This window comes from Ascaphus truei, chromosome 6 (genome assembly GCF_040206685.1).
Source record: "Ascaphus truei isolate aAscTru1 chromosome 6, aAscTru1.hap1, whole genome shotgun sequence".
In the NCBI taxonomy this organism is placed as follows: Eukaryota; Metazoa; Chordata; class Amphibia; order Anura; family Ascaphidae; genus Ascaphus; species Ascaphus truei.
The window spans coordinates 57,075,895-57,089,405 of NC_134488.1; positions in this window are offsets into that span (position 1 = coordinate 57,075,895).

Genomic DNA, 13,511 nt, shown 5'->3' on the forward strand with positions numbered 1-13,511 from the left:
TGGAGATTATACACAAAGTTGCATGGCAGTTTATATGTATTAAAAACAATTGGAGGGAATGAGGTTAACAGTTCCCATCGATCAGTCGGTGCCCTCCACATTGTTTAGGGTTCTTCAAACCAACCCCTATTATTAAAATAATTATAATGATTTAAAATAATGCTCTATTTGTTACTCTTGCTACAAAATTGTGTTGGTACATCAGCTTCTAAACATTTAACTAATAATTATGCTTTCGCAGTTTTAATGCAAAGACATAATATGTAGAAACATTTTGGTACTAATATTGTAGGTTCTATATTCTTTAATACTGTAGGTAATCCATGAGAAATCTCTCTACCACCCCCATATAACAGTCAAATCAAGCGGATACCTCAAGCACATCATTGTAAATAAACAAATATCTAAAAAAAAAAAGTGAAAGCTATAAAAAGAAAATAGAGAAAAAGTCACATTTTGGGCTACATGCACCTTTACCAGGGTTGTGTAGGAAAGAGACTAATGGAAACATGATACCCTAAGCAAACTGTATTAAAAATATTTTACAAGGAAAAAATACATTTAGAGTTACTTATCATTTGTCTTAGGTACTACATAATCTATGTATGTAGAGTATGTCTTTATTTATATAGTGCCATTAATGTACATAGCACTTCACAGTAGTAATACACGTGACAATCATATAAATAAAAAATAATACAAATAACAGGTCATGGGAATAAGTGCTTCAGACATAAAAGTAACACTTTGGAAGAGGAGACCCTGCTCTGAGGAGCTTACAATCTAATTGAGTTAACAATCTAATTGCGACTATAATAATAAATTATAAACAACTATTATACTGTAACTTGTTCTAGATTCCCCAATATTGATGTCTCTATGCAGCCCACAGGCACACCAGATTCTGGGAACATTCATGTAAACAGAATAGCTGCTAAATGGGTTCATCATGAGTTTCAGTCATAGAGATAAATATCACGGTTGCCAGATCTAGCAATGTACATTTAATACAACAGTTTCCTAAGTGGACAAGTTTCATAGCAGCTTAATTGTCAGTTTCATTGACTGATTAAAATGACAGTAAAAGATCCACATATTGATACAGCCAACCATGATGTTAAATAACTACTCTGTTAAAAAAAGGTCCTCCCTTAACTATTCCTCTTGCTCCATTTAAACACAATCCAAAGTGCTCACTTAGTCAAAGGATGGAAATCACAACAAAGTATGTTTGCGCCCCTAAAATTAAGAGATAACAAGCAGTTACAATTATTCAAAGTGTGTCAGTTTCATTTCAAACTCGCTAGTATCGTACCTATAATAAAAAAGATCCAATGGAAGTTACTCAAGGTCACAAGGACTCAGTCTCGAACCATTAACTTAATCAAGCCACATATCATAATTTGGCATGCAAAGGCTATTCCTCCATCCTAAAGGGGTCATACCATAAGAAATATGCAAATAAGCATGCTTTGTAAAGCCTTCACAGTGTTTGTTGTATGCTTCGCAACCAGTCTGTCACTGTCCCATCTAGTGTGAGATGTCTGGAAAATCAATTAGATTCAGAAAATCAATTAATGCTGGAGCCCTACAAGCAAAGTGGATGGATGTCGCGTTTTTGATGCGGCAACAGATCATCGTGTAGTTTTTTCCACCAGAAACATTATGCACATTTCCCTCAGGGACCAAGAAGGAGACCTTTCCTGCTCATAATTTATTGGTCTGTTGATTTTGAATTGTGCCATAAATAAATGATGTTAATGCAACTGGGAAGACTTCAAAGACTGCGGGTAAAAAAATATTTTGCAGAGATTTTTAACTATTTTTTTATCCAACCAAATTTTCCATATTAACTCCTTTGTTGCCAAAGGGCCTTGACAAACTCTTCCTATCTGACAGTATTCAATATTCATAATGGCCAGAGTCTTTGAGATGTCATGTGACAAGTGCCCCTTCATTATCCTTCTTAGAGAAGATTGTGTGCATTTTCCATTACTGGGTATATGGTTATTTACTTTGGCATCCTATTTCCTGCAATACCGTAGTGCTTAAAAGTTATAATCTCAGTCGTACAAAAAAGTGTACAAACTGCTTTTACTTTCCCCTTAACATCCACGTCCCATACTTCATTGTGAAATAATCCAGAAGTTTCCTCTGTAGGTGCAATATTGATGTAAAAAACATTCTTTGCTTGGACATTTAATGATCGCTGGGATTTTCTACAAACTGCTGAATAACTTATCCATACGAACTTCAATTGGAAATGCTGCTGTTTTCCATTTCCCCAGTCAGATAAAAGCCCCTAAATAACCTTTAACAACAGTATACTGTATATTCTGTGATAAAGTACTTTTAAATTAAAGTCTTTTAGCCTAAAGCTGAAGAACTATTAAACATATCTTAAATTACAAAAATGAAAGTGAAAATGTGACTGGGCTTCCAGTTTAATAGTGCTTTCACTTGGTAAACTCTATATACTGTATGTTGTTGAAGCATTAATCCTCAACGCAACTTTTTGTTCTGCAGAGTTTTTTGGTGGAAGACACTGTAGTTTTATAAATTCCTGTTTATTTTCTGCACCTCATTCCCCTTTGATCCCCCCTTTCATTTCTGCTATATATTTATATACTGAAAAATCACAGTAAATATATTTGAGGTGTGAGTTAAGAGGACGTAAAGAAAAGGAAAATACAGATACCAGACCAGTAATCCCATTTGTGGATACATACTTACAGCCAAGAGGCAAATTTGTGAATACAATACTTACCACATACGCAATGTTTTTCTAAAATTTTGGAACATACAGTATTACAGTTTTGTGGCTTTTCTCTTTTTCCCTGCTCATTTTGCACTTAGGTCATCATTCAGAACATTTGGGAATCTTCCTTCTTTATTGATCCAATGTGGGTTCAAAGGGGCCTATTCACAAAGCAATGATAAATGGTTTATTGGGCGACAAAATGCCTTTATAGGGCGATACTGCCTGATCTGCTACTGTATAATGGCTTTTTTATGCCCCTAAAAAGTCAGAGACAAAAAAGTAGTCCGATAGGGCAAAAAATGGCAAAACCGCCTTTTTCTTGCCACTAACAGCTATTCACAAAGCTGTGATAAGTTTATTGTCCCCTAAAAGCTCACCATATTTTTTCACCAGCTAAAGGCTGGCACAAAAAAATATTGAGACATGCATAAAATCATGTATTTTTTTGAGCACTGGTATCAATCCTGAGGCCGGCAGGGGTCTCCAGGTGGCACTTGCGGGTGTCTGGGGGTCCCACGGGAGTCCGGGGTTTGTTTGGTGGTCCCCTTGGGTTTCTGTGGGCCTCCAGGAGGTCCCAGCATGTGTCCGGGGGCCCACGGGAGTCTAGGGGAACTCAGGTGGTCCCTGCGGGTCCCCGCTGGCCTGTGGTACCAATCCTGTCGAGAAAATAAAAAATGCTTTTATGTGGGGGTACAGGGGGTGGGTGGGTTGTGTATTGGTGGGTAGTACATATTGTAATGTTTATTGGGGCAGAGGGGGTGAGTAAATAGCCAAGTACCCCCTTCACTCACGCCCTTTGTCACCAATAAACCCGCTAAAAGGCTGAAATCAATGCGGTTCAGCTCAGGGGTCCCCCTGCTCCCACACACTATCATCAAAATCAATTTTGTTATTGCACGATAGCCTGTAAGAGCCGTGCATGGAGATGCAGCATCTCAAAGCAGCTCTTCCAGGCTGCACTTTTTTTCAGCTATCGCGGTATAAGATTTATAGCGCAATAGCACTGATACAAAAAACAGGTCGGACGATAGTGCATTTTTTTATCAGCCTTAAAAAAAATGGCAGTCATTCTTAGTGAATCCTTTTTTGGATTCATGCTTTAGTATAATATATAATATCTATAATATATGTATAGGGGCCTATGCAGTAAGCTCAGATAAGTCACTTTTCGCCCCCTTATCACCAAGAAAGTCTGCTGCTATTCAGTAAGCTCTGATAAGTCGGCGATAAGAGAGCTTTTCGGCCAATTTTTTGGCCAAAAAAAAAAATATCTCCAAACACGTGACGATAAGCTACTTATCACCACATATCGCCAGCTTTTCAAACTCGTGATATTCTAGTTGTCACAATTAGCTTATCGAGCCTAATCGCAGCTCTAGAATTGAGATTTTCCCTCAAAATCGTCTCGCCAGGAAAAGTTGGCAAGAGGGTGGTGAGAAGCGTCAAGACGGGAGTTAGAAAAATAAATGCAGTTTTTACACATATGTTTAAAGCATGACACGTATTGGAGCTGACACGTATTGCTTTGTAGTTGTGATGCCGTGGTCTTGAAAAGTATGAGTTGCAATAAATATAAGCGTTGAACTTTATGAACTTATTGTGTCACAGCTTAGGTTATGAAGGGGTTAAGATATCACTTGTTGATGTTCTGGTTTTATAAGGGGTACATGAACATTTATGTTCAGCAGGCTAACTAGATATTTATATTGGGAGGTCTTAAAGGTGCAGTTCAAACAAAATCCTACATGTGTGTTTAAAATAATAAATCATGTATGTGCTATGACCAAATACTTACACGTAAAATAAAACATACCATACATTTTAATTACAAATGTAGAATGTTTATAATGTATAAAGCTTTAGCAAAGTGACAGCCACTTCCTCTCTTGATTGGCTCCACCTCTTGATCCCCGGCCTCTCTCTATCAATGCAGCAATTGTATCTAGTAAGTGGCCAATCCTATAATATTGATGTCCAACATTTATCACAATGATGTGCAATAAATGAATTAAAGAACCCAACCAAGCGATCGATTACAGGACAACTCATCGATCTGGAATGTAGCTATCGTTTGAGCTCAGCAGCAATCTTTGATCTTTATGAAGAGTTAAGCAAACATTTAGATTACGTAACAGGCAGAGGTCGTGCAGTCCCTGGCCTTGTAAAAATTGTGAGCTCATTACCTTTTCTTGCTTCTATGTTTTTTCAGACAAATGTGGGCATAGTAGGCAGAGTCTCGCAGTTGGCATTCTCGCGGGCCCTTTGCAAGTTTCTATGTGCACTGACTATTCGCGCTAGGAATTACAAGTATATTGATTTTCCTAGAGATCAGACAGTGGCTGGAACTCAGGATTAGCTTTTATAACATAGCCAGGCTACCCTGCGTGATGGGTGCAATAGATTGCACACATGTTGCGCTAACCCTGCTGACTGTAGATGAGCATGCATTCTGTAACAGGAAACACTTTCAGTCTATCAATGTGCAGGTTGTATGCGGTGCCAACATGAAAATTCTGAACGTGGTAGCCAAATTTCCGGGTTCCAGTCACGATTCCTCTATTCTGAGGAACTCATCAGTCTTCCATGCATTTGAAATGGGTCATTTTGAGCATGATTGGCTGGTGGGTGAGTACATCTAATATCATTTAGCGTTAATATCGTGTTTGTTTCATGTTTTTGTCTTTTAGAGAGAATAGTATGATTAATTGGACATATATCCTGTTGGTTATACTCAGATCTATATTAATTATTAGTTTCACCTACATGTTGGAATGTGTCAAATAGTTGTGACTGAAAAATGGAAGATCCAAGGCACTACAGATTTGAGAATATGAAATGTATTATACTAAGCACAACGTTTCGACCTCCTATCAGGTCTTTTTCAAGTGCCTGTCACTTGAAAAAGACTTGATAGGAGGTCAAAACGTTGTGCTTAATATAATAAATTTCATATTCTCAAATCCATAGTGCCTTGGATCTTCCATTTTTCAGTGTTGACTAGGATTTTCTACAGATTTCTCTGACACAGGTGCACCGGTGATATCGCAAAAAAAATTGTATTTGATATGTAGGTGTGCAGTACTGCTATTTTCTGTTACTGTCAAATAGTTGTGAAACATACAAATTTATGTGTGAGTATAGTATTTCACATATATAAAGACACACACACACCTTTTTAACACAATACAGCTATTATGTCATCAAGAAAATTCTGAATAGTTGTAGCGAACATAGATAACATTCAATCATGCCAATTATGAATGCCTATACTATGGATGTGTAATTTGCCACACTTACAATCTGCAAGAATATGTCAAACACAGAAATCAACATGTCGGATTCACCTCTCATATATGTATAAACACCTCACATCTGATAATACATAGTTCTTGTGAAGCTCTTGAATGTTTGAGGCCAATAACAAGACATATTTGTGTACATATTTACATTGTCAAATGTGTAACTAATTTAAATTTCGATGTATTATAGGTGATTCAGGATATGGGATTCGACCGTCGCTTCTAACCCCACTGGCTAACCCTCAATCCCGTGTAGAGGAGCATATAATGCGGCACACATATCCACTCGAGCAGTTATTGAGCAGACATTGGGACTGTTGAATAGTCGGTTCAGATATCAGAATAGGTCTGGGGAAGCCCTACAGTACAAGTCTGAAAAGGTTTGTGACATAGTAATATGTTGCTGCATTCTGCACAATATTGCACTGATATTCACTTTAAGAATAGTGATCACTCTTTGTTTTATTTGCGCCTTATTTATTCACCTTTACTTGTCAATATTGCACTGCGTCACAGCCTTCCAGGCAACATATGGGAGGGTCTCGAGGAGGACCCTCCTGTCCATTCTGCAGGGGATCATGAGCAGACAGCCAGTTGGGTGGAGACACAGCGGAATGTCATCGAAACATATTTCTCAGGTAAGCTGCAAGTAATGTTTTCATATAAATGTATATTGCCTTTAATGTTCTTTTAATTTAAATGTACTAATATTTTCCCATCATAGGATAGTGCAGTCTGCACACATCTTGGGTATACAACCTCTGATGTGTCTATGTGCACAGATGACTATGGTATGTGAAGCTCAAAAACATTTGTTATAACCATGCCAATAAATATGAATCATGTGTGCATGAGGGATCAATGTAGTACATGTACAAAATGAATAATAATGTATTTTTTTTTGTGTATGCATAAAATGAATGTAATATTGATGTCAGCTGAATAATATTTCAAACTTCATAAAGATGCAGCAACGAGTATCCAAACACTTGCCTTGGAAAATCTGGGGCAGTCTCCCAGTAATGCTGCAACATTTCTGTGACATTTCTGCAGACAGACTAATGGCCCATCGGATTAACACAATGGGGGTCCCTAGCAGTCCAATTCAGTTTGCTCCAAGAGAAAAAGAGACCGGACTGCTATACTCTAGTACAAAAGATGTTTATTGGTACACTTTTATAAAGCGCAGACCCTGCGCGAAACGCGTAAGAGGGTTTTTTCCCTTGCTGTTTTCTTGTGCCAATAAATATCTTTTGTACTAGAGTATAGCAGTCCGGTCTCATTTTCCCTTGGAGCAGTTGCACCGGATCACAACTTTTTCTCCATATTTATTTAAGCGGCAGATGTAAATTCAGCTTTAAACATATATATAAAGAAAACATAAATCATGTATGCATAATCGCTTGTTTATTTTAGCGCATGCGTAATGTATATTATTCATATGATGCTCTCATATTTAATTAAGTACTCCACAATTATGTAATTAAAGTAATATTACATTATATTTACCTGTATTGTATAAGTCACCAATGTCCTTGCTGGTATCCATTTTTCCATGAAGGCGTATCCTGTAAGTACATGGTTGAGTCACTCATGGGATTCTGAAGCATATCAACCTCGTTGCGAGCATTGCTTTGTTCGCCCTCCTTGTTTTCTGCCTGGTACATTGGCTGAGCCAAGTACGGAGGTTGGCTAATGTATTCCCCAACACCCTGATATTGGAATGGTAAGTTCAGAACTTTCCCATAGTAGTTAGCTCCGGCTTGCCAATCATACTGTGTTTGGCTGTGTGCAGGAGTCTGATACGAGACACCACTCTGTGAACTTCGATTCTTCCTGGGATATCTCAAGTACAATCTATTCTCATCCGATAGGTGCCATGATCGAACATACCCTTACACGATTGTTCTACTTCCCAGCAACAGCATCTCTGTCCAGAACGTTGTATTATTCTAATAAAGCATTCTTGAATGGATAAGTTGTGTCGAATGGAATTTTTCCATTTGTTTGGGTGAGTTGCTTCTTTTTAGTATTGATAGATTTCAATGATATTGTCATATATTTCACTGACAGTTGCCCTCTTATCATCCATGCTTTTGATAGCGTTATAGAAAGCTTTGGCCTGTTTATTTTGCCATCCAAATGTTACAGCAGACAACGTGAATAAATCAAACAAACAAAAATCCTTGCTCCACTGAGCACAAAACACAGCTCTCTTGGAGCACTACTCTCCAAGTTCTCTGTCCCAGTGACCCAATAGGAGGCGCAATAAACCACAGATAATACACTGCATCTCCCTGGGGCTTCATTATAGCAGAACTCCTGCAATAATTGAGAGGCAACATATACACCCTCCTCTACCATTCCCTTATATCCGTCACAATATATACATACACACACACACAGAAGATCTGTTGTGTGTATTTTAATTGTAGTGAAAGTGTACATGTGAAGCTTAATTATTATTTTTTCTTTGTTTACAAAATACAACATATGAAGTAAAAAATTGCTTTAAAAAATATATATTTACACATATTGACACCGTGGACCACCCGCTTCTCCTTCACATTCTCCATACTCTTGGTATTCATAACAAAGCTCTATCCTGGATCTACTCCTACCTCTCCCTTCGTACTTTCAGTGTCTCTTCTACTAACACCTCCTCCTCCTCTATCGATCTCTCTTTGGGGGTACCTCAGGGCTCTGTCCTGGGACCTCTTCTCTTTTCTCTGCACACACTTTCTCTGGGTGACCTAATCACATCTCGGGTTTAAATATCACCTCTTTGCTGACAACACACAAATTTACTTTTCAACCCCTGACCTTACACCTGCTGTACAGATCAAAGTTTCTGAATGTCTCTCTGTGATATCATCCTCGATGGCCCTCCACCGACTTAAACTTAGCATGGCAAAAACAGAGCTCCTTATACTTTCTCCCAAACCTGGCCCTACTACCATCCTTCTACATTACTGTTCGAAGTAACATCATTCACCCAGTAGCCCAGGCACGCTGCCTAGGGATCATTCTCGACTCCTCTCTCACATTCTCCCCTCAAATTCTAAACATATCTAAAACCTGTCACTTTTTCCTCCGCAATATTACAAATATATGCACTTTCCTCTGTTACTCGACTGCTAAAACTTTGACTCAAGCCCTCATTCTCTCCTGTCTCAGTTTCTGTAACCTCCTGCTGTCCGGCCTTCCTGCCTCTCACCTGTTTCCCCTACAATCTATCCTTAGCGCTGCTGCCAGAATCACTCTACTCTTTCCTAAATCTGTCTAAGCGTCTCCCCTGCTGAAATCCCCCTCCTGGCTTCCTATCAAATCACACTCAATTCTCCTTCCTCACTTTTAAAGCTTTACACTCTTCTGCTCCTCCTTACATCTCAGCCCTAATTTTTCGCTATGCATCATCCCGACTCTTGCGTTCTGCTCAAAGGTGTCTTTTCTTTATCCCCTTTGTTTCTAAAGCCATCTCTTGCCTTAAACCTTTGTCACTGACTGCCCCACACCTCTGGAATGCCCTTCCCCTCAATACCCGACTAGTACCTTCTCTATCCACCTTTAAGACCCACCTTAAGACACACTTGCTTAAAGAAGCATATGAGTAGCACCTTGGCTAATAATATACACATGATACATAAAGTTTGGCCCCCTGCAGACGCACTTATCAGAATGCCCTTCTACTGTCTCTGTATGTTCTTCCCACCTACCAATTAGATTGTAAGCTCCTCAGAACAGGGACTCCTCTTCCTAAATGTTACTTTTATGTCGGAAACAATTATATGCTGCACACCATAAGTCATATACATAATAGTATTACCAGTGCTGCTGGTTCAAAAGGGATACCTCTTACAATCATCCAGACTTGAACTACAAAAGGAAGGATCCAGCGCTCCATGGATTTTTCAAAAGTTCAAATTAACTTTGAACTTTTGAAAAATCCATGGAGCGCTGGATCCTTCCTTTTGTACTTTTATGTCTGAAGCACTTATTCCAATGAACTGTTATTTGTATAATTTGTTATTTATATGATTGTCACATGTAATACTACTGTAAAGCGCTATGTACATTAATGGTGCTATATAAATAAAGACATACATACATAAATACATACTATTTATCTTACCTTTAGAAGCGTTGGCCATCCGAATCCTGGGGAATCAGCAAGCTCTTGTACCATGACATCACGAAACACAATCCAACGCCATCCACCGTGAAGATCTAGGACAGGTAACAAATTTCTTCTTACTGTAATCGTCCATCATTTTCTTCATCTGTGATTATTTCTTGTTTTTGTTTATCTTCTGTCTTTATCTTCATCTGTTAATCCGATAACCCAATGTTAAATCCACGATATTGACTGACAAAGTGAGAATATGATGTAAGGGGGAGGTCTGACATAACAGCACTGGGATCTAAGCAACCATTTTAAGTCAGCATCCATCTTAGGTGCGTGATATTGTCTATTGTCTGTTTGAAAGTTGGTATGGAAGTTAGTATAATGACACATTTTTTTTTCTTTTCGGCTCCTGAAGGTTTTGATATTAAGCTGTTCAGCTAACTACGAAAAGACCCTGAAGAGGGGAGAAAAAGCGCGAATGTTATGAAAATAAAAGATAGATAGCGCACTGTCTCGCATTCCGAGGGAGGTGCCCATGAAGTCTGTATGTAGAGTAAAAGTCACCGGCTTGTATAAGGAATATTGCTGAATCATTTCATTTATGCATCCCATAATAATATTATTAACTCTATGTGTTCATATTCATATTTTGTTTACGTAGTGACGCACACGCAACCTCGTATAGGGGGTGTGGCCTTAGTATTTTGTGTATAAATAAGGCCTGAATGCCATCATGTCGTTGGGAGAGTTTTTTTTTTGAAACTCTCCTCTGCGTGTGCACCCTTACACTGCAATAAACTTATTTGTCATTCTGCAAGACATATCCTCAGACTTGTGTTTTTTATTCACAACTTTCACATGACACAACGGCTTTTGCGCTCAAATGAGACGTCATGGCCTTAAATATGGCTTGTGATCACATTTGGGCAGCAAATGGTTCACACACCATCTGATTGTCTGTGAAAACCATGTGCCCTTTTTTTATTGTGACGTCATGAAAGGGACTGAAGCCAGCCAATCAGAATGGGAACCATTTGCCGCCCAAATGTGACGTAACATGCCATATTTAAGGCCGTGGCGTCTCATTTGAGCTCAAGAAGCCGTCGTGTCAACATTGTATATTTAACATGGGGTTTTTGGATTAACAGATGAAGATAAAGAAAAACAAGAAATAATCACAGATGAATAATTCCCCAGGATTCGGAGGGCCAACGCTTCTAAAGGTACGATAAAAATTGAATGTATGTACTTTTATTTTTACAGGTTTTTTATTAGATTTTCTTTTTTTTAAAATATTTTTCATTACCCATTGACTGCTAATGTAGTAATCTGTGCCTTTTTATAGTACAGATGGAGCCAATGCTTTTTTTGGCTCATACAGAGATTAAATCAATTAATTCTGGCATCAATATTTAACACAATTATTATGGCAACATTGCCTGAGGCATAATATAGATATCTGCACTCTCTCTCATACTGTAGTTGCTGTTTTTAAATTCACTGACATGCATCACTCATTCCAGAATGGTAATTTGACACCGGGTTACCGTGATGACGCGTTGCTGGAAGGGAAGGTACTGTAAGTGTATTATGGAGGCTTGCGTGATCCCCCGGCATTTACTTTAAATGCATGAGGGAGAGCACAGGACCTTTATAACTGCCCTCCCCGCTCCCCAGGGGAATTAAAGTTAATACTAGTACATTGTATTTACCTTTATTATAATATTTGCCAACCGGGTGGTCACTCATGTAGTCTGCATTATATTTTTCTTCATTATGTACCGTGCCAACCGGTGGAGATGACCCAATGTCAAGGGTGTACAGTATTGTGCATAACAGCCAGAATCACTCAGGTAATTAGCATTATAGTTGACAGATGCCTGCTGAAACTGGTAATCAGGCGGGGCCAGGTAGCAAGGATTGCAGTTCACCAGGTTTTCAGTCACGGTCGGCTCGTTATTGCAATAGTATTGGGAAGCAGGTGTTGGTACCTGTGCACTGCAGGGTCGGGAAGTACGTACTGTACGAATCTTAAATGGATGAAACCCAACCTTTCTTCTTTAAATTTGCCATGAGCAAACATACCGGCAAAAGCTGGTAGCACAGACCAATATCCTCTTGTAACTCCTGGAGGAGGGGCTGTGCTAAAAAAGCAATCCTCATTAGTTAATGTTTGCCTTATCAAATGCTTCCAGTCACGTTGGTTTGGTGAAAATTTGAAGAATTCATATTTTTCAATTATATAGTCGTATATCTTTGCTAAAGTCGCCTTATCTGTTCCAGCATTAATTGCAGAAAATATGAGAAATGCGTAACAACATTGTGGTTTGGTATAAGGACTTGACATGATGGCCATTCACCAAGTGCAGGTAAAGCAATGTAGAATAACGGGACAAGCATTGTGTATACTTTGGAGATTTTAATTATGAAACGCCTAAATATGATAACGTCTTCAGCGACTAAGGTCAATTTATAATGGTTGATTGTAGCGGCCACTCTTTTTATCTAGTTTTTAAACACTTGCAAATTGACTACACACAATTGATTGGTTGCCCTGTGCAAAGGGATTCACTTTTACCATCTGGCGGAAACACGCAGAACTGCACCCAAACAAATCACAATCAAAGTAATCACGTAAATCAACAACGGTAAACACGTGTGTGATTGCCAGCCTTCACGGAAGATTAACGCATGGAAAAACGCGTGAAAGAGAGCAGACTTTGCGAAAACGGCGCAGAGAAATTATCGAATAATGGCCGCTGCATCTGCATGCAGATTTCTCCACATTCACAGAATACATCAGTAACTACAAGCAATTTATCACACATTATGAATTGATCTGTAAGCAAAAGTGTTTCTTCCATGATGTTCATACTTTACTGAATGATTGAAAAGCTAGTTAATTTCCTAAGAGACACATGTGTGACTCAAAGACGGAAATGGTTCAGCCTTCAAAATCCACCATGTATGATCCTGCTGATTTGGATAAGCATAATGTTGGCAATGAACAAGACTAATGCAAAGAAGTGGGGAAAAATCACTTGATGTTATTGCCCATTTTGTATCTTTGCTTTTCATGACAAAGTAAAATCTTTAGCTGAGTGCCAAATCAAGGCTTTCCTGCCAACCCCTGCTGAACATATCAGCATACAGATGTGAGTTATGGCAGACCAGCACCTGGAACTAATGAGCAGATGTTAATAAATATTCCGATCTCTGATGTCATTCTCCTTATGCAGTCCTTTGATCACATGTTAATGGCAACCCTTCTTAGAAATACTTTGGCTGAGTTTGTGTCTACTTGAATATAGTTTACACTTCTTAT